General features: G+C 49.3%; 1 protein-coding gene across 2 annotated transcripts in view; it reads right to left on the reverse strand.

Annotated features, from left to right (window-relative positions):
- Positions 1 to 22,223, reverse strand: part of FARS2 (phenylalanyl-tRNA synthetase 2, mitochondrial) — a 509,124-nt gene that overhangs the window by 32,225 nt on the left and 454,676 nt on the right. The gene's annotated exons all lie outside the window — the stretch shown is intronic.

Here is a 22,223-nt window from a genome sequence, read left to right on the forward strand (position 1 = left end):
AGAAGCCAAAGGTCCTCGTCTTAATTTCATTCAACAAACTTCTGCTGAAACTGTATATGTCAGAATCCATCCATCATTAGTACTTGATCATAGACTGAAAGGGGAATGGCTGGGAAGAGGGGGGTTTGAAAATGACTAACCCGTGGTGGCTGCTTTCACGGAGCTTACAACGAGGTGGAGAAACATCATGTGCCACTTACCTGTCAGGTGACTGTAAGCCTGAATATGTGGCCCCAGGTTTATACGCGAGCCTGTCGGGGGCTTGTCATCTGCTGGGAGATGAGGGTTACATCAGTGAAATGCACCTGTGCTTCAGCAGTTACCAGGAATTCCATGCGGGGCTGGCTGCTTTGGGGAACTGCTCTAATACCTTAGTAAAGCGTGCCAGATATACTCCCAGTCTTCTTATTCCAAAGAAAGCCGTTCTCTAGCTATAAGTTTTGTTTCATTTACTTTTGATCACCATGGAGGGAACGTCTACATAAGGCAAACATCACTGGTGTACGATTCCATGGCACCTACGCACCAAGGCATTGGCTGACTTGTGATTGGCTCCAGTGTGGTCCCCAGTGAATTTAGGAACACGACTTAGTGACTCATGTTCAGCCTCACCAGCAATGAATAAGAGCTGGAGGGAGACAAAGCCAGGCAGGACCACCAGGACCTTTAGGCCAGAGCCCTGGGCACTCCTTTCCCGTGGGCTTGGTGAGGCAGGATCTGGACGCCGCAGAGAGGGATGTGAGGAGTGGGCTCGGAGGTGGTGGGGAGGTGAGGGAGGCTGTATCGGAGGGTGGTGAGTCTCGGTGTTTCGTCATTCCCCTTGCAGAGGCTGGGGGCTGGGCGGGGGGACTGAGCGTTCGCGAGTGTGAAGGGAGCCTCGGGGCCCAGCCTGGGTGTGGGAGTTGGAGAGAGCTGAGCTTTTCCAAATAAGAATCTAGGAGAAAATGAGTTTGCAGAAAGGGCTGAGTTTTTCTTTTCTTTTCTTTTTTAAAAAATATTAATTAATTTGGTGGTGCCAGGTCTTAGTTGCGGCAGGCGGGCTCCGTAGTTGTGGCATGCGAACTCTTAGTTGCGGCATGCATGTGGGATCTCGTTCCCTGACCAGGGATCAAACCCAGGCCCCCTGCATTGGGAGCGCAGAGTCTTATCCACTGCGCCACCAGGGAAGTCCCATGAGTTTTTCGACAAAAGGGGTGCCCAATCCACACTTCAGGAACGGCTTTATGGGGGCAGGGAGGGGCTGAGGTCCTCTGGCTAACTGGGTCCTCGTGGTCAGTACAGTAGCTGCTCTCACGGGTCAGGGGGCGATTCATAAACAGGAATAATTCAGAGGAGCAGGGGCCAAGGTGCGAGGAAAATGAGCCCACCTCGCCCAGGACAGCTTGGGGAGGACACAGGGCCCCCTCTACAGGGGCCCCTCCCCTGCGATCTGGGACACCCCACGTGTGCCTGATGTTCTGCCCTGGCCGTGGACCTTTTCTGACTAAGAGCTGGCAGGACGCACTGAGGAGTAACTTCTCTGCTTCTCAGATGCAAAACCGGAAGGCAGACCGGCCTGCTTGGGGCCATCCTGAAGGGAGGACTCCCAGCAGAGCCTCGGGTACACGGGAAACCACCCTTCTCAGACGCATCCCATGGCTGACAGAGGCTGGGAGCATCCCCGGGTCCTGCCTGGGGACCTGCATGGGCTTCCAGGGAGACTGCTGGGGCGTTTGTCCAAAGCCATCCCGCAGGAGGTCCCTCCCCCGAACCGTGCGCTCCCTTCCTTTCCAGCCCCTCACCTGCAGAAACGTGGGTTTCTCATGGGTCTTTCCAGCGTTTCTTTTTAGGAGGATTGTTCGGAGGGAAGGTGCTCATTAGGGGGTGTGTGCGCATTGGCTTCATCTGTGTTTGCCCTATTTTCACGCTGCCTCTTAGGCCCTAAACTCTAGGGACAGGAGCTGTGTCATTTCCAGATAAATTGTCAGTGTGCCCTGAGGTGCGGGCAGCCCGGAGCCATGGGCCCGGGAGGGAGAGGTGATGCCAGTGCCCCGCGCGCGGGGGCACCGGGGCTGCAGGAGGTACAGTCACCTCTCACGGAGGTGAAGGCCCCCCGGGGCACAGCCTTGCTCCCCGCCCCCCACCGACCCGGGGCTGAGCCAAGCTCTGGCCCCGCACATGACGTAACCAAAGCACCTGGGGGAGAGCTGTCTATTTCTGGGCCACCCAAAGGAAGGGAGAAGAGTCCCAGTCGGACTCGCCCCGTCATGCAAACACAGATCTCTCGAGCAGCCTTTACCTTCTAGCTTCTGGGGAAAAGCAGTGCCTAGGCATGGTACAGTCTCTCATCTGGAGCTTATACTCTAGCAGACTTTAAAAGACTAGTTAGACAATTTGCTGTTTTTTACAGTTATTAGTAGGGATATAAGGAGGTACAGGAATACGCGAGAGCATATGAAAGGCTGGCCTCACGTGGGGCGTCTGTGAAAGCTGCTCGCGGGAGCTACTGCCTTTCATTACATCTAAGATGTCTCCCACGGTAAGACACACCACTGTTCTACGTACACTAAGAAAGGAAAGTAACACCTCCAATTAAATAAGACATGAGGCTCTCTTACGGCTTAGAATTTTTATTTTTAATTTGACATAGATTTTTATTACATGTCAGTGTGCATAACTAAGAGAGAAAATATAACTAAAACAGATTCTTAAGGAACTACTAACACGTCTTCATCTTCAGAGCCCATCTCTTCCGAATCACCTTCAACCAGAGCTGATGTCTATGCTTCTCCACGAGTTATCATCCTCTGTGTCACCAAGTGCGTTGGTGACATGATATTTCTTAAAAGAATGTGTAAGAGAGTGAAAGGCTCTTGTTACTTGCCCTTACGCCAAGTATGCAACCACGTAGCCCTGGCGTATTTTTGACTCTCGCTCGGGGGCTGCGCTAAACAGATCTGATCCACCATTTCCCCAACCCGACACCACAACTATTAGCTCCTAGGGGTTAAAAGAGTGCATGACACTGTGGTGGAAACAAAAAAAGTAGCACAGAAACTCTTCCCTTGAAGAGATTTTAATCTCATCGGGGAGCAAGATAGCATCCCCTAAACAATAACAATACACGATGATGAGTTAGAAGAGCTGGATGCCTGTATCAGAAAATCAATACCACAGGAGTTCAGAAGAATAATCAGTTTAGTCCCAGAGGAAGTAAGGCATGTGTCAAGCTAAGTGCAGGCGTCAGCAATTTTTTTCTGTCAAGGACCAGATAGTAAATACTTCAGGCTTTGTGGGTTGTAGGGTCTCTGTCGCAATGACTCAATTTTGCCATTGTAGTGTGAAAGTAGCCAAAACAATACATAAACAAATGAACATTCCTCTGTTCCCATAAAATTTTATTTACCAAAAAAAAAAAAAAAAAGTGCTCGTACTGTGTCCCTCATCCGCCGGCAAGCCTGTAGCCCCGTTCTGCAAGTCCGGATGCTGGCGCTGTTGCTGGGCGCACGCACACAGGCAGCGGGCAACTGTGTCCCAGCTGCTGCCAGCAGAAGCCAAGGCACCCCCATGTGAGGCACCCCAATTTCAGAGATGTTACGACACGGAACGCATCTTTTTTTTTTTTTTTTTTGCGGTACGCGGGCCTCTCACCGCTGTGGCCTCTTCCGTTGCGGAGCACAGGCTCTGGACGCGCAGGCTCAGCGGCCATGGCTCACGGGCCCAGCCGCTCCGCGGCATGTGGGATCCTCCCGGACCAGGGCACGAACCCGCGTCCCCTGCATCGGCAGGTGGACTCTCAACCACTGCGCCACCAGGGAAGCCTGGAACGCAACTTTTAAAAGCAATGAAACACGGTAAATAGTTTCTAAGATTATGTCTTGAGGATAAGCAAGGACTAGCTGAGCAAAGAAGGCAGTGGGGGAGGAGCTGTCCTGAGGGAGCACGCAGAGTTGGGGGGCGCAGGTGCGTTCCAAGAAATTAAAAATACGGCGAGGCTGGTGCCCACGACAGAGGAGAGACAGGTGGGAAGTGAACTGACAGGCAGGGCTTGTCTCTACCTGTGCAAGGCCTCACAAGTCTCCTTAGAGATATGGAATTTCACCCTAAGAGCAAGGGGAAGCCCTTAAAAAGTTTCCAGCAGGAAGTGGATACAGGAGGGAGAGAGGGAGGCGCATGAGAGGAAACGTAAGATCTTTCCATTTAGAATCTGAGGATGGGCTGCGGGAGGCCCGAGTGGAGGTGGAAGGTCAAGCAGAGGGCCTGGCAGTGACCCCATGGGAGAGCAGGGGGGCTTTGTGATTGGAATTTGTGGCTCTATTCACGACTGACTGGATGGGAGGTGGTGAGAGGGATGGAGGAGTCCAGGTCGCCTCCCAGGGAACCTCCCGGAAGCAGGGCGACTCACTGAGTCAGCAAACACGGCAGGGGGGCCAGTTTGGGGATGGGAATAACACTGGTTAATACTGGCCACGTGGCATCTGAGGTAGCCCTGAGACCTCCAGGTGGAGACCTCGTGTAGGCAAGAAAACAGATGGGTCTAGAGCTCAGAGACTGGGTGTCTAGGCTGGAGAAGTGCACTGGATCCCCTGGTCAGGGAACTAAGGTCCCACAAGCCACACGGTGCAACAAGAACAACAACAAAAAATTTAAAACGTCCAAACCAATATAACCACTTGGTAATAAATCATTCAAAATGAGACAGTGGACTTCAGAGCCTGATGTACCATTCAAGTAAAATTATAGAATTTAGTTCAGAAGACTGTGTAACATTTATGGGGGAAACGTGCACCTTGTTTTCTCCTCTGAGTCTGTTTTCAATTCTTGAACTGAACTCTCCAACGTTCTGTATCAACTCTCTGGAACGTGTGTCCCTCGTGTCCTTTTCTGATGAAATGTCATGAGTTGCCCTTTGACATTCAGCATTTGCCAGCCTTGGCACCGAAAGGTTTTCCTTTGTTCACTGTAACACAGTCCTCTTTTTCCTAAAGTCAGATTTCAGATTCTCTTCCTGTGAGCCCAGAAGATGTATCTTCCTCACCCCTTCCACCCTGATTTTGAGTTTGTGGGCTTGAAAGTGATGTTGTGGGAACCAAGCAAAGGAGCCGGAAATCAGAACAGATGGATTGATTCAGCGCTCCCCTCCTCTCCTCCTGAAACGTCTTCTTCATCCCTCTCAGCCTCGCTAAACCCTCCTAACGCTTCAAGGTCTGCATTGCTCGTTCCCTCAGAAGGCTTACAGGAGTTCCCACGTGGACCCTCCTAGGTTAAAACTTCTAAGAGTAAAAAGAACACATTTGGTCTGTTCATCATTTCCCCAGCATCTAGCACTGTACCTGGCGATTGTCAGACACGAAAGAATATATGCTGAGTCAACTGATGGCTTTAAATGAATGGATAGATTCGGGGTGCTTCGCCCATCTCAAGCAACTATGAAACAACAGAAAGGGCGGAAAGGAAGAGAGAGTCATTCTTCCCAAAACACACACCATCTATATCACATAATTCAGCAATTAAGTGCATTGAGTGCTCATTTGACAGTACACAGAATCAGCAGTGTTTGTTTCTGTGTCACTTTGACAGCAATTCTAACTCATCTGACTGACTTAGAGGGGATAGTAATCACAAATGACAGTGTCCACAATGGCCTCGCCCAAAACATAAAGTGGATCTTTGTTTTCTGGAATTAATGAGCATTGAGGTATGATAAGCTTAGCATTTTCCTTCTCTTGCTTTGTTGTTTTAATAGTATTGTATTATCTATTGGTCTACATGGCATCACCTTGTGAAGAACATGCATGCTGGGTGTGATAGGTAGACTAACGCCCCTCTTCCCCAAAGATGTCCAGAACCTGTTATGTTACATGGGAAATGGGGAATTAAGGCTGCAGATGGGATTAAGCTTGCTAATCAAGTGACTTTAAAATATAGAGGATTATCCCGGATTATCCAGGTGGCCCAGTTTAATCACAAAGGTCCTTTACGTGTGGAAGAAGGAAGCAGAAGACTCAGTGTCCTGGTGATGCAGTGTGAGAAAAACTCAACTGGCCAGTGCTGTCTCTGAAGATGGACAGACCATGAGCAGAGGAGTGCAAAGCAGCCTCTAAAATCAGAAACGGCAAGAAAGCAGATTCTCTCCTAGAGCCTCCAGGGGGAAGGCAGCCCTGCCAACACCTTGATTTCAGCCCCACAAGACCCTTTTTGGAATTTTGATCCCCAGAACTGCAAGATAATAAATTTGTGTTGTGAGCCACTACATGTCTGGTCATTTGTTACAGCGGCCATAGGAAACTGCTACACTGGGGTTCTCAATAAAATAGACCAGAAGGGGGTACAGATGTGCTTTACAATTTATCAGAAAAGATACAATGAAAGCATTTATTTTTCTCATTTTGTCCATTTGTGTGTATTTTTTCTCTCCAACCATTCCTCATTGGCAGAGATGGGGACCTATGCTTTTTCAGGATTCAACACAGAGTGACATCACACCATAGAAGGTGGCCAGGAAACAATGGTGGGTTAGAAATACGCAGTGGAGAGCAGATGTGTTCAATGACTCCGTGAAACCGAATGAAATTGGTGTTCGTCCAGGAACTTTTGGGTAGTAAAGGGAAAGCTCACAACCCGAAATAGAGTGATGACAGGAGCGATGCCCTCCTGTTGCCTAGAAGCTTGGGGTCAGGAGATGTCGCAGGAAGGTCCAGGGCTCCACGGCGGGGAGTACACGGCTGGCGTGGCCCTTGACAGCGCGTCCCATTAGCTTCTAGCTCTTCTTCCACCTGGTCTTTAGCAGAGCCGGTAACGGGTAACTGCGTCTAACAGACGTGCATTTCTGCTCATCGCTTCTTCCGTTTGCAGACGTGTCCAGGAACAGAGAGCATCAGAAGGTGGGCAGGGGAGGGACAGCCAAGGGCGGTAATGAGCCTGGGCTATTTTAAAACTTTGGGAATTGGTGCCGGATGGTCAAGAATAGGCACGAGGGCTTCCCTGGTGGCGCAGTGGTTGAGAGTCCGCCTGCCGATGCAGGGGACGCGGGTTCGTGCCCCGGTCCGGGAGGATCCCACATGCCGCGGAGCAGCTGGGCCCGTGAGCCATGGCCGCTGAGCCTGCGCGTCCGGAGCCTGTGCTCCGCAACGGGAGAGGCCACAGCAGTGAGAGGCCCGCGTACCGCAAAAAAAAAAAAAAAAAAAAAAAAAAAAAAAAAAGAATAGGCACGTATTTTATATAAAATCCACACCTAAAAGAGACTATTTTCCAGAGGGAAAAAGAAGTATTAGCAAACTCGGGGTTTCATGAAAACTTGAATAAAGTTTCACTTGTCTTTTCAAAGCATTAGTTCATGAGCCCAGACCCTTTTTCTGAAATGAAAGCTAGTGCAACTCAAACACACTCGTGGGCACTTATTTGCTCATAACTGTACTGTTCGCTACTGTAACCTGAGATTGTTGGAAGGATTACCTGAATTAGTGTTTGCAGAGTGTTCAAACAGTGCCAGGCACATGGAAGCACTGTGTGGGCATTACTGACCATTATTGTTGAATCAAAGTAAACCACCTCCTTAGAACTCTGAGACAAAAATAGAGCACAGCTCTTTCTGTCTCTTTCCATCTATGCAATGACACACCAGAGCTTAAGGAATGATTTGGTGGGTCCAAGTTGACTCTATGCAACATGCCAGCCCAAAAGAAATCACAGGAACTACGTAAGTTAAGTCCCTCGTAGAGGTGGGGCAGCGGCAGGGTTAGAGCCTCACTGAGCAGCCCAGCTCAGCCACTAGCAATGCCACGTGGCTGGAGGGGGAGGGGACTCTCTATGCATCTGTCTGTGCATCCTGCACGGCCTAAAAGGAGGCCAGCTCCAGTCCTGATAAATATCTGTTGAGTGAATGAGCTGGGCAGGTCACACACACACACACACACACACACACACAGCCTCCATGTCCCATTCTGTAAAAATAAAAAATTTTTTAAAATGAACCTCAATTGTTTCTAGAGACCATCCCAGTGCCTTCTTACTAATTTTTTTCGTAAAAAAAGATCAATAATCTTTTAGAGGAAAGATTATATTGAAAAATAATAGGGAAATCTGTGTTTATAAAGCAAAAGCAAATGAAAAAAAGGTCACCAACACCTGTTCCTCTCCCAATTGCCTCTTCCTTTAGCTTTCAGACTTTAGGGGACAGCACATGACAGTGAGTGATGTATTAAAGAAAATAATTACAACTATTTTAGATCACGTTCTCTGGGAATGTTCCCTCCCCTGAGGAAGAGATCGGCATGTAGGAAGTATTTTGTGGCGTGATCTCAGAATGCACACGCAGAGGAGTAAAGAAAGCAGGATTTGGGAGAGGAAGGAGTTGAACTGCTGGGCAGTCACATTAAAGGCCCCAGTCAAACCACTGAGAGCCCAGGCATGGTCCTTCCGAGCTGTCGGGGCTGGAAGCATGAGGGCTGTGCTTTCACATCTGCCATTGCCCAATCTTGACCAGTCATTGAACCTGATTGCCCCGGAGGAGGAGGGACATGGCCTTGGGGGAGGTAGCTGTCCTTGACTGAGGACATTTCCCGGAGAAAAACACAGCCACCTCCCCCGCAGGGGCTGTGGAAATGAGACCCTCAGGCCTTGTGTTGGTCATCTGTTGCCGTATAACAAATCACCACTCACTTAGCATCTTAACACAGCACACGTTCATTAACTCACTGTTTCTATGGCTCAGGGCTCTGGACACAGATTCACTGGATGCCCTGGTGAGGATCCCACAGGCTGCAATCAAAGTATTGATTGGGCTGCATTTCCACCTGGAGCTCCACTGGGGAAGAACCCGCTTCCAACATCATTCAAGTTGGTGGCAGAACTCACTCCCCTGTGGTTGTATGACGGAGGCCTGATTTTTGCTGGCTTTTGCTGGAGGCCACCCTCAGTCCTAGAGGTCGCCTGCAGGTCCTAGAAGTGGCCCATGTTCCCTGCCACGTGGGCCCCTCCCACACAGCCAGTTTCTTCGTGAAGCCCACAAGGAGTCTCTCAGCTCAGGGAGGCTGGTGCCTCTTTCAAGGGTATTAATCTGATTAACTCAGGCTCACCCTTTGCATTAACTCAAAATCAGCTGATTTGGGGACTTTAACTATCTCTCAAAATCCCTTGACTTTTGCTATACCAGGGGCTAGAAGCATGTCCCAAGGCCCACCCACACTCCAGGGGAGGGGATTATGTAGGTAGGGCATGAACATCATGGGGCAGGAATCACGGGGAGCACCTTGGGGTCTGCCTGCCATAGTCCGCAAGGGGGAACCTTGGTGGTTCACTACCTATTCATTATAATAACTCAGACTATAAAATTCGGTAAATAAGATTCTCCCAGTGCCGAGCGGTTTTAGGTTTTAGACCCGTTTTGCAGGCAGTTTTCACTCTTTGGGGTTCTCACAGCCCAGAGGCAGTACCAAGGTCTCCACGGTAGCAGGGGACATTACCCAAATCTGTATTTATTACCGGAAAAGTTGCAACTGGGTGAGCATTGGCATAGCCAATTGTGGAATTGTGGCATAGCCACATTGTGGAATTCCATGCGCACCTGTGGGGTGACATTTGTCAAGACTGAGAGCTGTGTTTATGCTGCAAGGGAGTGGTTAGTCTCTCCAATCCGAATCTTCCGCCGAACGTCTAACCACTCATCAGTGGCCGGACTGTCAGACGAAATAATGGCTAAGTTTGCTTGTAAGAGTCAACAGGAAAGTGTTCCCTTTGTCAAGTGAAAATGGCAAGAGAATTCAGAAAAAAATCTTTCCTAAACTGTATAAATTCAGTGTCATAAAAACAATCTGTGTGTAGGTTACACTTACAAGTTTTTATGTTTTAATAGAAGCAGAGTAGAGGGAGACATAAAAATTGATCTGAAGATGCAGGACAGACCCTTGCAGGAACCCCAAACTACCAATAACAGCCCTGGAATTTTGGTGTGCCGCCAATCCCAGCCATTGACAAACCCAAATGGAGAAAACTGTTCCAGGCAGGAAGGGAACTATCTGTTTAATTCTCTGTGGATCTCATTGCTATCTCATTGTCAGTTAATGCTTCCAGGTAAGTACAACACCTACTCACCCTCATTTTACGGAAAAGGAAACCAGCTTTGCCTTCTTGCGGTTCAGAGTCTACTGATGGCCAAATAAACCCATAGATCCAGGAAGCACAGTAAACTCCAATCAGGAAAACAGAAAGAAAACTACACCAAATCACATCAGAATCAAAATTCAGAAAAACTGTGAAAAAGAGACAATTTTAAAGGCAGCCAAAGAAAAAAGACATGTTTTATGGAGAGAGTAAGAAAGCTAAGAATTAAAACAGATGTTTTGTCAGAGACAGTGCAAATCAGAAGACAGGGGGATGGTATTTTTCAAGTTCTGAAAGAAAATCTGTCAAACTAGAATTCTATATCTCGTGAACATATTTTTCAAAAATAAAGAGTAAAGATTTTTCAGACAAACAAACAAAAAAGTGAGAGACTGGCACCGGCAGACCTACGCTACAAGAAAAGTGCAAAGGAAGTTTCACTGTTTCATTACAAGAAAAGGAAGTCTTCAAGGGTGAAGAGAAATGATGCCAGATGAAAACTTGGATCCGCACAAAGGAAAAGAGAGCCCCCAAAATGGAAAATGTGGGGAAATATAAAAGACACTTTTTCTTGTTTTTAGGTTTCTTTAAACTCTCTCTGTTCCAATAAGTGGTGTGAATTCTGTCTCCTGGCTGAACTCTGGCTGGATCAGCCGCCTTATTTCTCTTCCCAAGTCTGTCCCATCACCAGAACTACGCCATGACCCTCCCCTCTCATGGCTTCCCATTGTTCTTAAAAAACTACAGGGACATCCCTGGCGGTCCAGCGGTTAAGACTCCACGTTTCCACTACAGGGGCCGTGGGTTCGATCCCTGGTCGGGGAACTAAGATCCAGCATGACTCACGGTGTGGCAAAAAAACAAAACAAAACAAAAACAAAACACTGCAAGGCAAGAGAAACTACCTTCTGTTGAATGCCTACCCTAACGCACACGCTGCTCTTCTCACAGCATTTTCCTTAAACTCGAATTTCCTTACCATCTCTGATCTGACCCCTGCCAGGCTCTCTAGCATCAGCTCCCACCCCTGCCTACTCACCATCCTCTAAATCCCCACAGCCTTTTGGGTTCCGTAGAAACACCAAGTCCATTTCCACCTTTCATACTGGCTCGTCCTGCACTGAATGCTCTTCCCCCAGATATATGCATGGCTCACTCCTTCTTAGCACTGTTTGAATACCACTGCTCCAGAGAGATTGTTCAACCTTCCCATCAAAGCCAGGAACCCCCGTATTCCTTTCCCATGACCATCAGCACAGGTCAGTTGCCATTCTGTCACCCTGTTCCGTTTCCTGGGAAGAGGTAACAGAGGTGGGAGCTGGTTGCAGCAACAGGGTCATTTGTGCCAAGGAAGCCTCCACAGAGAGGAAGTAAGGCAGGCAATTCTCACAGGGTAACAGCGAGGGTGGAGATCATCGACACCTCTTCTCCGAGAAATTATTTTTTTATCGAAGTAGAGTTTATTTACAACGTTGTGCTAATTTCTGCTGAACAGCAAAGTGACTCTGTTATACATATATATATGAATATTCTTTTTTATATTCTTTTCCACTATGGTTTATCCCAGGACATTGAATATAGTTCCCTGTGCTGTACTGTAGGAACTTGTTGTTTATCCATCCTGTATATAACAGTTTGCATCTACTAACCCCAAACTCCCCCTCCAGCCCTCCCCCACCTGCCTCCACCTTGGCGACCACGAGTCTGTTCTCTATATCTGTGAGTTGGTTTCTGAGAAATTATAACGAGGCTGAAACAGAAGGGGCCAGAGACTGTGAAAACGTCCTGGGGTAGATGCTGCATGTGACAGTCCTACACACAACGTGATTTATTAAGTGGCCTTTTTAAGAGTCCAGCATGGTTGTGAGAGCATTTAATTGTACTTAGGACTCGTCTGTCTTTTAACATGGAGAATTATGAGAGAGATTCACTTTTTTATAAAGAAGCGTTTTTTTTTTTTTTTTTTTAAAAAGCAAAGGTAAATAAATACTATAGTAATTTCCTGGCTTTCTGAGTTTTTTAATTACTAAAAAAGCCTAACCCCAAACCACACTGAACACAGGTATCAGTTCATCACATGGCCATTGCTCTCAGTCCCCTAACCAGTGTGTGATCTAATTTCACAGAACCCACACACACAGCAACACTCTAAACAGCTCGTGGACTCAGAGTTTCTTTTATTTCTGCAGATCAGCTGGTTAATAAACACTCAGAGATGTTGTATCTTGAGGTTCTGTTTCTGGAGTGTTGCCAGGTCAGTTTCTGGAGTGTTGCCATCATTAGGAATTGGTGAGCTTTTGCAAGGGAGAATTTTATTGTACTCGAACACCATTCTGTTCTAAAGCTGGTGGAATATGAAAAAAAATATGGTTGCTGGCTTCCTAAACTTAATATATTTAAGGCAAAGATGCAAATTGTCACATGACACAAAACCAGTGAATCCTCATCCTTAATCAGGCACCCATTACACTTAATCTGGTGGATTCTCTAGTCAACTTGGAGTCAAAGAATAATATTATTAAAAACATGTGTACAAAGCAAGTGTGGTTGGAGAGTTTAATTTATGATCTCTGAGAAAGAAGCATGGTTTACAAAGTGTAACATTGTTAGACTCTCAGAGAACAGAAACATCACGTTACAGGCAAATACAAGGACCACCAGCCAGACAAATTCTCCAGGCGCAGTTTATTCCGTGCAGTGGCACAAATGTGAGCATCCCTGATCCTTTCTAAAGATGTAAAAAGTCACCGAGATGAATAATTATAATGTAGAGAGACTTCCAAGGATGGTCATCAAGATGCCAACAGCCAATGGACCTAGCTGGTTTCTTCCTTCTTCCCTTCCTTCCTTCTTTCCTTCCTTCCTTCCTTCCTTCCCTCCTTCCTTCCTTCCTCCCTCCCTCCCTCCCTCCCTCTCTTCCTCTCTCTCTCTCTCATTTTTTAAAATGTGAAACATTCCCCTCTTTAAAAACACAAATATTATAGAGAGGCCAGAAATAAACCCACGCATATATGGTCAATTAATTTACAACATAGGAGCCGAGAATACACAGTGAAGAAAGGAGAGTCTCTTCAATGAGTGGTGTTGGGGAAACTGGACAGCCACGTGCAAATGAATGAGACTGAACCACTCTATTACACCATATACAAAAACTAACTCAAAGTGGTTAAAAGGCTTGAATGTAAGACTTGAAACCATAAAATCATAGAAGAAAATAGAGGCAGTAAGAAGCTCGTTGATATCCGTCTTGGCAACGACCTTCCGGATCTGGCAACAAAAGCAAAAATAAACATGTGGGACTACATCGAGCTAAAAGGCTTCTGCATAGCAAAAAGGAATCATCAACAAAATAAAGAGGCAAAACCTACTTAATGGGAAAAGTATTTGCAAATCATGTAACTGATAAGAGGTTAATATCCAAAATATATAAAGAATTCATACAACTCAATAGCAAAAAACCAAATAATCTCATGTTTTAAATGGACAGAGGATCTGAAAAGACATTTTTCCACCAGCAACATACAGGGACCAACAGGTACATGAAAGATGCTGAATATCGCTAACTAGGAAACACAAATCAAAACCAAAACGAGATATCACCTCACCCCGGTTAGAATGGCTGTTATCAAAAAGACAAGAAGTAAGTGTTGGTGAAGAGGTGGAGAAAAAGGAAACCTTGTACACTTTTGCTGGGAACATAAACTGGTACAGCCACTATGGGAAACAATCTATGTCCATGCTTTTCTAAAAGCATGCTTTTCTTTTTTAACTATATTTTTTTTAATTTACAGAAACTTGAGAATCAGAGAGGTTAAGAGATGGCTCCACGGCCATGGGTGTCAGTAAACAAGCTGGGATTGGGGGTCAGATAATCTGACCCGGGGGCAGTGGACAAGAGGATGGGCTGCCCAGATCTCCTTCAGGAACAATGTACTCCCCAGCTGCTGGAAGTGCTACCCCAAGAGGGCCCTCCAGTGTCAAAGGTCACACATCCTTTCTGGGTGGCTCTCACCTGGAGGGAGGGTACAAAGGACTCCAGCCCTGTGGGCGCTATACCACAACTCGACTCCTTCCTCTGCCCAATTCTGCTTCTTTCCTCGCCCTTCCATGAGTGGGGGTCCCCAGACCCCTCCCTCAAAAACATCCTGCACAATAAACTCCACCTCAGAGCTGGCTTCCCAGAGAATCCAACATGTGACAATTGGTATCAGGACTGGGTCAAGAAAGCAGACATTAAGATGTGACAGTGGAGCTGGATCAGCTGCCACCAGACTGACAATAAAAACCCCGTTGCTGGTTGCAGGTAGAGTCCAGGCACCCCAGCACAGATTGTTATAGCTTTCAGCAGTGGTGAAACGGGATGGCCGGTCGGTGGGGGTTGGGGGGGGGATGCATTAGCTGGTGTGATGCATCAGACGTATGAGAAATACAAGGGCATCATTGCTATAAGGACAGCAGAACTGGGGGGTTACCGCTGGAGTTAACTTCTGGAAGAAAATAACCAAAAGCTGATAGTGGTTAATCAGCAATTAAAAGCTAGGTTTGGGGATTCCCTGATGGCGCAGTAGATAAGACTCCGCTCCCAATGCAGGGGACACGGGTTCGAGCCCCGGTCCGGGAAGATCCCACAGGCTGCGGAGCAACTAAGCCCGCGCACCACAATTACTGAGCCTGCGCTCTAGAGCCCACGAGCCACAACTACTGAGCCCGTGTGCCACAACTACTGAAGCCCGCGCATCCTAGAGCCCGTGCTCCGCAACAAGAGAAGCCACTGCAATGAGAAGCCCGCGCATCGCAGCAAAGAGTGGCCCCCGCTCGCCACAACTAGAGAAAGCCCACGCACAGCAACAAAGACCCAACACAGCCAACAATTAATTAATTAATTTTAAAATATTTCTTTTTAAAAAGCTAGGTTCGGGCTTCCCTGGTGGCGCAGTGGTTGAGGGTCTGCCTGCCAATGCAGGGGACACGGGTTCATGCCCCGGTCCGGGAAGATCCCACATGCTGCGGAGCCGCTGGGCCTGTGAGCCATGGCCGCTGAGCCTGCGCGTCCGGAGCCTGTGCTCCACAGCGAGAGAGGCCACAGCAGTGAGAGGCCCGCGTACCGCAAAATAAAAATAAATAAAATAAAAAGCTAGGTTTGAAAGCAGGAGGGAAGCATAGGCCCTCTTCTCCTGTAACAGGAGGGCAGGAAAGGCTGAAGGCAAGGACTCCATCTCCAGGGCAGCAGAGTTTCAGGGAAAGTTACACTAGGAAACACGGCAGGCCCGCTGTGCCGGGAAAGCATGGGACCCTGGCACATGGGATGAGGGCATCTGTGTTGATGCTGCTGAGAATTGGGAAAGCCCAGATTCTGCTGCCCGCCCCCCACCCCCAGGGCCTGCAGGATCAGCCTCTCCTCCCCACTGCTTGCTTGAAGATTGTGCAGAGGCCTCGCCCCGTAAGACACATGCTCCTTTCGGGACCCCATCCACAGCCCCTCTGGCCACAAGTACAACAAAGGTTAAGTCACAATGTAACCCAGCCAAGACAAGGAGGAAACGGGCTCTAGCCCAGGGCAGCTGCAGGGCCCGGCCAGCTGGAGCAGCAGGACGGCCACGTGTGGGAGGGGTGGCCTTGGGGTGCTGGAAGCGAGCGTACAGAATGTGAGGCTTGATAAAGGAAGTGTTCTCGGTCTGGGAGCGCTCTGCTGGGATTCAGGGTGGAACACCCAGGGGAGGCCCTAGGAGATGGTGCGGACATGCTACCAGGATGGCCTCTGGAGATGGAAAAGGTGACGGCTGCGCCAGGTGAGACAGAAACGCCGGCACGTCAGCAGCAGGTGGTGCAGAGGGATGGGCCTGGTCAAGTGGACGTACCGTGTAAGGGCAGAGGGCATGCTCCACAGGGGGCCCCGGGCCGCCCTGCCCCCTCCAAAAGGGCTCCAGCGGCACTCGGAGGTTCTGGGTGCCTCTACAGAGACGCTGCTGCACAGCCGGGCTCGCCGACAGGAAAGGGGACAAGAGGACACCAAAGCAGCAGAGGCCACCTGCAGAATCAGGTGGAGGCAGTTATCCCAGTGAGTGTCCGGGTCAGAAGGGCAGACAGAGGGCCTGACCCACAGGGAGTTAAGGAAATAGCAGACAGAGCCCTAGAGGCAAAATAGATGGGCGGCCAGTAAGGAGAGCGTTCCGTCTGTGCAAGCAAAGGAATGAAGGAGGGATGGGCTGGAGGCGGGGGTGAGGCCCCAGTTTTGCTCAGTTTCCAGACTGGATCCAGATTTGGGGTCCAGAGCCCAGGGACTGAAGGAGAGTCTGGGTCCCCAGGAGGAAGGAAGGAAGGAAGGAGGGAGGGAGGGAGGCCTGCAGCACATGGCAAGTATAAGGGCAATGATATCCCAAGTCTTCTCCCGAAAGACCCATGTGCTCATTTACGTGGATAACCGCACACTGAAGGAAGCCCAATACTCCAACATTTTGGGGACCGTTGGACATTGTACAGTCACCAAGCAATGTCATGTCTGTCTGCCTTAGTCAAGAACATAATACCTGGAGCCTTGGCCTAGGCCCAGCTCACAGTGGGCCCCTGGGTCCACAGACACCCCCCCCCCCCACCTCCAGTGCCCATTCCCCTGGTATCTGAATGCCTGGCTGGGGTGGACGTACTTGGAGGTTGTCGCAGCGTCCACACTGGGTCCTTAGCCTGTGGGCTAAGAGCTATTGTAGTGGAAGAAGCCAAGCCGTGCCTCTGACATCACTGCCCCTCCCCCAGCCAAGCGTGTAGGGAGGCTGGGGGGCCTTGCTAGAAAGGGCTTTGGGGCCAAGAGTCAGTTTCCTCAACTCCTCCAGCAACCGGTCCCCCCAAAAGGCTAATAGGGTTGTTTACGTTTTACACTGAAAAATGTAAACACCATTCTCAGCTCTCAGGCTGTACAAAACCAGACAGCAGGCAGGAGACGCCGTGGTTGGTCTCTGTCAAGTTCACGGTTTTCAGAGCGGGCCGAATGGACTGTGAGATCTCCCGGGAGACACAGTGAAGTGTCGTCTTCCCTTTGGGTCAGATAGTCCCCAGGACACTGGACTGTTGAATCTTGGACACATCCGAAGTGCATTTACTTGTTTTCAAAACTCAGAAATTAGTCCTAAACAGAACAAACTTAGATCAAAAGTATGTAACCTGGGAATCTAGTTCCTCCATTAAATTACATGCAAAGTCCTGTGTGCGTGTGTTTTTCTGTGAGGAGGTCCGTGCATAGCTTTCTTCATATGTTCAAAGGCTCTGTAAGCCAGGTGGCGCCGTGTGTGCCTCAGCCTGGGCCCCTGCCCCGGGGGTCAGAGGGTGGATGCCACCTGGCCTCCCCGGTGAGGACCCACCGTCCACAAAAGGCTTCTGGGCTGCCACCAGCTCCAGAGGGCTTCGGGCATCCGAGGGATGCAGGGGAAATCTGCCCCAATCGATAGAGTGAACGGTTCAATAACTCATTTTGCTGCCGAGGCAGTAAAATAAATAAATAAGAACCTGGCTGGAAGTTGAAACCATCCGTGTTCAGAGCTTCTCAGAGGCCGAGCTGATGGGCTTTAATAGCCTTGGTCGGCACAGGACACAGGCAGACTGTCCCAGCAGTGTGCCCTCTGTTTCCTCGGTAACCGAACTTGAAATAAGATGATGCTGGAACTGGGTACCAAATCAATTTGCTCGAGGTAGAATTGTGGGGAAGGCAAGCTTCCCATAAAACCGCAGACTGCACTGTCCAGTTTACTATCGTTTTAGCTTGTGTGTATCTTCCTCTCATTTACCTCCCTTCTGGCTTACCCAGCCCCTTCCCCCCAACCCCAGACCCACCCCACAGCCCCGCAAAAAAACAGAAAACCCAAGTTCCAGTCATGCTATCATCATCAGTAGGATGCTTCTTTCCGGGCTGTTAGGGGAGGGTCAGGTGAAAAGAGCTAAAGGCAGATGCACTTGGGCACAGCTCTTTTGTGCTATGAGACTCAGCAGTGGTGCCCCGCCCGAAGCAATGATGTAGGAATTGCTCCCTTGTGAGGCCGGGTGTGAAGACATTGTTTCAGGCCCTACCTCAGAGGGAATAAAATTCCCAAGTATTCCAGCAGGTGAATCAGCAATTCTTAGACTTTGCCTGGCTTCAGTCTCAGGGATTATACCACTTACCACTTTGGCTAGATCAAGAGTGGGGTAAACATCAGGAAGACCCTTCCCAGCATACTGTACAGCTCTTCTGCTAACACTTATCACACGATAGTGTAATTGCCTAACGATTTCTATGGGCCTTCAATTCAGCCATGGACTTAGTAAATGACAGCAGCTTACGACATGTATGATGAATGAATGAATGAATGAATGTTAATGGAGATTGTGGTGAGCAATCCCTCAGCCCATGCAGAGTCCTTGGGTTTTTTATTCTCTTGTCATAGCCTCCTTCCCACTTTGAGTCCTTACTTCCCAGACTTACAAAGGAGGGGAGCCCCACTCCTGAGCGCAGAGGGCCCCAACGAGAAAGCACTCTCCCCAAGTCTGACACATAATGGCATTCGATAAATGCTTGCCAATTAAAGCAGCACTGATCATCGTGCAAGATAATCTGATGCTATTTTACAACTGGTTTTGAGCTTCCACCTTTTATATGGTCAAGTTAATAATTCAAGAAGCTTTCTTTGAGTGTATCAGTCAGGATAGGCAGGCATCAGCGAACTTTCTCTCTAAAGGGCCAAATAGTGAAGATTTTCTGCTTTCCAGGCCGTGCAGCCCCTGTCAGAACTATTCCCCACTGTCATGGCGGCGTGAAAGCAACTTTATGTATATGTAATGGGTGTATATGAATGGGCGAAGCCTGTGTTCCAATAAAGCTTTATTGACAAACACAGGTGGAGGGCCAGATTCAGCCCATGGGCAGTAGTTTGCCAACCCATGAGCTAGGCTGGGTTCTAATAACAAACGCCACCAAAATCTCAGAGGCCAAGCACACTGAAAGGCTGTTTCTTCTCATGCTACATGTCCAGTATGGGCTGGTGGGAGAGGGGAGGCTTTGCTCCAAAGTCACTTTACTCCATCTCACAACACCGCCCTCTCCATGGGGGGCTTCAGTGTCTCCCACAGCAGGAGAGGGAGGGCCTTTGTTCAGGAGGGATACACATCACCTTCAGTCTCACGTCCTGGTCTGAAACTCATCGCCCGGCCACGACTGAATTCAAGGGTGTGGAAGATTGTAATCCGAAAATAGAAGAGAACTGAGTATTGGTGAATCCGAGTACTATCCGTCATATGCAGCATTAGCGACGTGCAAAGTCCTATTCGGGAGAAGACAGTGGCTAAAAGAAGGCCTCTGCCTGCAGTGGGTGGCACAGATATGGCTGTGCAAATAGCAGTAAGGCAGCGGTGAGAGGGCAGACGAGTCTGCTGCCTCTTCAGCCGAAAACACTATAGTCAGATCTGAGATGAAAACACAACATGTGGCCAGGCTGTCGGGACGAGTGTTCTAATTACTGACACATTCAGCGGGCAATGCAGATTCAGACAACATCCCTGCCCCATCAGTGCCTTCAGACTGTGTCTGGACTGAGGAACGTGGGCCTGCAGGGGAAGGCGGGAGAAGGACAGAAGAGAAAAAAGCAAACACAGCCTTCCAGGCAAATATTATGACGCAAAATTTAAAAATAGTAAAATGGGGGCTTCCGTGGTGGCGCAGTGGTTGAGTCCGCCTGCCGATGCAGGGGACGCGGGTTCGTGCCCCGGTCCGGGAAGATCCCACATGCCGCGGAGCGGCTGGGCCCGTGAGCCGTGGCCGCTGAGCCTGTGCGTCCGGAGCCTGTGCTCCGCAACGGGAGGGCCGGGGCCCGCGTAACGCAAAAAATAAATAAATAAAATAAAATGATTACCTGGGAAACTGTAGAAAAACTTCTACAAAACAAAGGACAGACATTTACACTATGTCAGCCACAGACACCAGTGGACTCGCGTTTTGATCCTCACGTGTAACTTTTGGGAGAAATCATAGTCAAATTCATTTCCTAGGTAGGGGAAAAGCTGGAATTGGAAAAGCCTGGAGTGAGGCTACCAGCACACGGCATGGCCCTCGTCCATCCCCACCTCCAAGCCTGGGGGCACGAGGGCCCCCCAGCCTGGGGCAGAGAACTCCTGAGACAGGACTGGCTCCAGACTCAAGGCGGACAGCTTACCTGCCTGATGAAACAATCCATTTTGTCGGTTCCCAAGAATGCTTACCTTCTCCCCAGCGACTTCCAAGAATTAATTAATACTAAATGCTTGTCAGGCCCTTTGCCAGTGTTAAGGAATCGTTTCACGTTAAAGGCCAGAGTAGGCACAAATAGAAGAGTTTGGCTTTATTTTGTAAATACTCCATCTGAGGATGAGCAAAAATGACCTTGCCGCGTGGAAAGCACAAGAGAGAGAGGCTCTCCCATAAAGAAGGGTCATCTCCACACCACACAGAAGGCAGGTCACACACCTGCCTGCACGCAGCCAGACAACAAGTACACGACTTTTATTATGACCTTGTGTGAACGGGTAGGTACAGCTAAAGAGAAGAACCTTATTATATCCTCCAAGAAACCTCTTTGGTGTCTACAATAAGCTACAAGAGCGTGCGACTGTTTCTCGGGATGACAGTGGGACATCTGAAATACAAGGCAGTGGAAGGTTGTCTGTGGTCTGGAGCAGATACAGAGGCGGAGGGGGCCTTACCTGGAGCCAATGAAGCTGCAAAGTCCGAGGGAACCGTCTCCGAGGCTGCCCTGGCTTCTGACCCACCTGCAAGTTCAGGCGCTTTCCAAAACGACCCTCACTTCCCATAGTTTACCGGAAGGACTCACAGAACTCACTGAAAACTGTTACACTCAGAACTACATTTTGTTCCAGGGAAAGGGTTAGAACCAGATGACTGAGACACACACAGGGCAGAGTTAGGATCCCAGACACGAGGCCTCCACCCTCCCCAGGAGCCCATCCTCCCAGCATCAGCGTGTGACCGTCTGTGTCGGGTAATCCCCACCAGCGAAGCTCACCTCTTACGGACGCACGACTGATGGCCCACGCAGCTGAACCCACTTCCGGCTCCCTTCTCTGCAGTTCGGGCCGACGTCAGACTGAGGGTTGTACGTCCCCCCGTTAGCATAAACAATCACGTGGGGTCCAAGGGGCTCCCCGTGAATCACAAAGACACTCCTATCAGGCAGGGAGGTCACCTCCCAGGAGCCAGAGACAAGGGTCAGCTCTCCTTGTGGGAGGACAAATTCCTTACCACCCAGTTCCCCAGGAGAATGAGGAGATACCCCCAGTAGCTTTGCCTGGGGAGCCTGCTGGGGGCAGGGGGGTCTGAGCGTGTCCAAAAGTTCGAGGGGAAAATGATGATGTCCCCAAGGGGCAAGTCAGGGGATTGTCTATTTACGCTCTTTAGCCTAAGTCCGTCCTGGACGGCACCGTTTCCCGGAGCAAGATTCCAGGCCCGCAATCTCTTCTTTCCTCTTCTGTTCACTCACGGGCCTCTCTTATCCACGGCTCAAGGTCTTCTCCAACCTCACATCCTTTGTGAAGTGTGACCGTTTTAAAAAATGGCTTCCACACACGTGGAACTTCCTGGTATTTCTCAACGTTGACGTGGGTGTGGGAAAACGGGATACAGCTGCTGACGCGAGGGGCCCTTGAGGCAAGCGTCTTGGAAGTTAAATTGGCACTGTGTATCGAAAGCCCTAAAAATGTATCCCTGATTCTGAGAATTTGTTCTAAAGAAGTAAGTGGTGTATGAACAGCATGGTTTATTTCTATGGATGGGGGGTCATCGCAGCATCAGACGTCATAGTAAAGAAAAATTAGATACAGCCAGGAGTCCAGCAATAGAGGCTGTCAGACATCCCACGACCTGTCCAGAGGCAGCGTGCTCTTCCTTCATTCAACAAATGCTTATCGAGTACCTACTCTGGGCCAGGCACTGGCCGGAGGTGAGAGAAACACAGAAAACCTGGCTTGTGGAGCCCACATGTATATATGGGGGACAAGGGAAGGCGACAAACACAATACACTTTTCATAAAAGTACAGTGTGTGGCATGTTGGGGGGTGATATTGGGCCGTGGGGAAAATGGAGCAGGGCAGGCAGTTGGAGAATATGGTGGCGAGGGGCTTGGGGAGGAGC

Source organism: Globicephala melas, chromosome 11 (assembly GCF_963455315.2).
Source record: "Globicephala melas chromosome 11, mGloMel1.2, whole genome shotgun sequence".
NCBI lineage: Eukaryota > Metazoa > Chordata > Mammalia > Artiodactyla > Delphinidae > Globicephala > Globicephala melas.